Below are 2,874 nucleotides of genomic sequence, written 5' to 3' on the forward strand. Positions count from 1 at the left end.
ACCAACTACCTCAAGAAAAGCACCCAAATCCATTTGGAGAGAGATTTTAATAAATTTTTATGGGTTGGTCCAGGAAAGCAGTTACACTGGGCTTCTTGGCAGAAGGCTGCCAAACCCATTTCAGCTGGTGGGCTGGGGTTCAAGGGGCTCCAACAAGTTGTAAATATTAATTTCTGCAAGATGTGGATTCAATTCAGAGCACAAACTTCTTGTGGGCAAAATTCATGTATGGTAAGTATTGCAAGGGAAAACACCCCTCCCTTATCACTAAAAAGCTGGGAGACTCCAAAAATTGGACAAACATGCTGAAATTCAGAGAGCAAGCTGAAGACATGTACATTTGGGATTTGGGGGTAAAGTGAATGTTTGGCTTGACAACTGGTGTTCTAAAGACTAGATTGGGACCCCCTCCAGATTTTAACCCTCAGCTCCTAGTCAGTAAGGAGGAAACCTCATATACAAATTAGATATTAAAAGAAGGCCTATGATACCATTGACTGGAACTTTATTTTGGGTATGCTCACAGCTAGAGGATTTCAGCCTGAATTCAGAAATCTTATTCAAAGATGGCTTACCAGACCACTCCATCCTTATCAATGGCCAACTCCAGAGGGCTTTCACTGCTTCTAGAGGACTAAAGCAAGGTGATCCACTTTCTCCCACTATCTTTATTATTGTCATGGATTACTTTTCCAGAATGCTTGACAGGAACATTCTCAACAATCAATATTCCAGATTTCATCATAGATCCAATTTAGCTATCTCACATCTCATGTATGCTAATGACATAATGATATTCTCCAATTTTCATAAACTAGCTGTGAAGAAGGTTTATAAATGCATACAACATTTTTAAAAACAATCTGGAATGGAATTCTGTCCCACTAAGTGCCAACTTATATTTAACAAGAGGACTTCTCCAAATACCAAGCACTGGATCTCCAATTACATTGGCTTCTCTATTGCTAGGGAACCTGTAAGGTATCTGGGAGTTCAACTCATTAGGGGAAGATCAAATTTGACCCAATTTGATGAGATCCTACAGAAAATTCAGAGAACTCTATCCAGTTGGTCATTCCTTCTTGTCTAATGGGGGAAGGATCACTCTTCTGAAAAGTATCCTGAAAACCTTCCCCTCTTATATCATTCAAACCAACTACCTCAAGAAAAGCACCCAAATCTAGTTGGAGAGAGTTTTTAACAAATTTTTATGGGCTGGTCAAAGAAAGCAGTTACACTGGGCTTCTTGGCAGAAGGTTGCCAAACCATTTCAGCTGGTGGGATGGGGTTCAAGGGGCTCCAACAAGTTGTAAATATTAATTTATGCAAGATGTGGATTCAATTCAGAGAACAAACTTCCTTGTGGGCAAAATTCATGTATGGTAAGTATTGCAAGGGCAAACACCCCTCCCTTATCACTAAAAAGCTGGGAGACTCCAAAATTTGGACAACCATGCTGAAATTCAGAGAGCAAGCTGAAGACATGTACATTTGGGATTTGGGGAATGGTAAAGTGAACTTTTGTCTTAACAAATGGTGTCCTAAAGACTGGGTTGGGACCCCCCCTCCAGATTTTAACCCTCAGCTCCTAGTCAATGGCTTCTGGGATGGGGACTTCTGGGATGTTCCTAAGCTCCAATCTCTCATTCATGAGCCTCATTTATCTCTAGTCACTGGAATTGTGTTTGCTAAAGACAGAAAGGATAAGATCATTTGGCAAAGTTACACTAACCAAAAGCTGACCAAAGCAATTTATGCCAAGTTAAATCTCTGGGAGAAGGTCAATTGGGGTGAGGCCATCTGGAACAGATTCCTATCCCCCTCCATTTCTTTCTTTTGCTAGATATTTTTCAACAACCTACTGCCCACTGATGATATTCTCAAACTCAAAGGTTTAAGAGGACCCTCTAGATGTTATCTTTGTCTAAAAAGTGAGGAGAACACTCATCACCTATTTTTCAAATGTAAATTTGCTCAAGAAGTGTGGAAAGAGCTCCTTTATGGGATAAAGAAGGACCTTTTGGACAAGGACTGGACTAGTCTCTATGCTGGTTGGCATAGCTGGAGAAGTACACAGGAGGAGTCTCTTCATTGTGGCTTGTTTCTTATGAATGGGAGGAACAACAACAAACATGATGATAAGAGTATCCAAAACAACAAGGTAACCAGAAACTGTGTTGCCTATCTAAACAAAATTTCTCAGCTTAAGAACTGCCCTAGCTTAAATATGGCCCAGACCAGTAACACTATCAATCATAACAGAATTGATACTGTCACTTGGAACCCTCCGGATACTCTAACCATGAAAATAAACACTGATGCCAGCTTCTCTAAATGGGGTGCAGGGGTGGGAGGGGTGTTTAGAAATTCCACCAGTAATTGTCTACTTTTCTTCCATGCTCCCACTGTGGCAATTGATGCCCTTGAAGCTGAGCTTATTGCTATCTACTGGGCCCTTACTTTTGCAAATAAGGCATCTTGGCAGAAAGTCTGGATTGAGGTTGACTCTTCACAACTTCTCTCTTTGTTGAGCTCTGATAAGCCATCCTCATGGCACCATGTGCATTGGAAGAAAAAAATTGGTAATCTGTCTCACCACAATCCATATGTCCTTCATCTACAGAGAGGGTAACCAACCAGCCAACCGGCTTGCCAGACAAGGAACCTTTGCTAACTCTATTTCTATTGATACAACACCTCCTACCCCCCTTACCCTCCTACTTCACAGTGACAAGCTGAAGATCCCCCACCTCAGAGTCAAACCAAGGCCACTTAAAGAGATTTAGTGCTTTTTTGTTTGCTACTTTTGTTTTTTTTTCTTTCATTTGTAACTTTCTGGAAACTTTTGAGGATTGGGCTCCCTCCCTTTGTCTG

The sequence above is a fragment of the Phalaenopsis equestris genome, unplaced genomic scaffold (genome assembly GCF_001263595.1).
Source record: "Phalaenopsis equestris unplaced genomic scaffold, ASM126359v1 Scaffold227118, whole genome shotgun sequence".
NCBI lineage: Eukaryota > Viridiplantae > Streptophyta > Magnoliopsida > Asparagales > Orchidaceae > Phalaenopsis > Phalaenopsis equestris.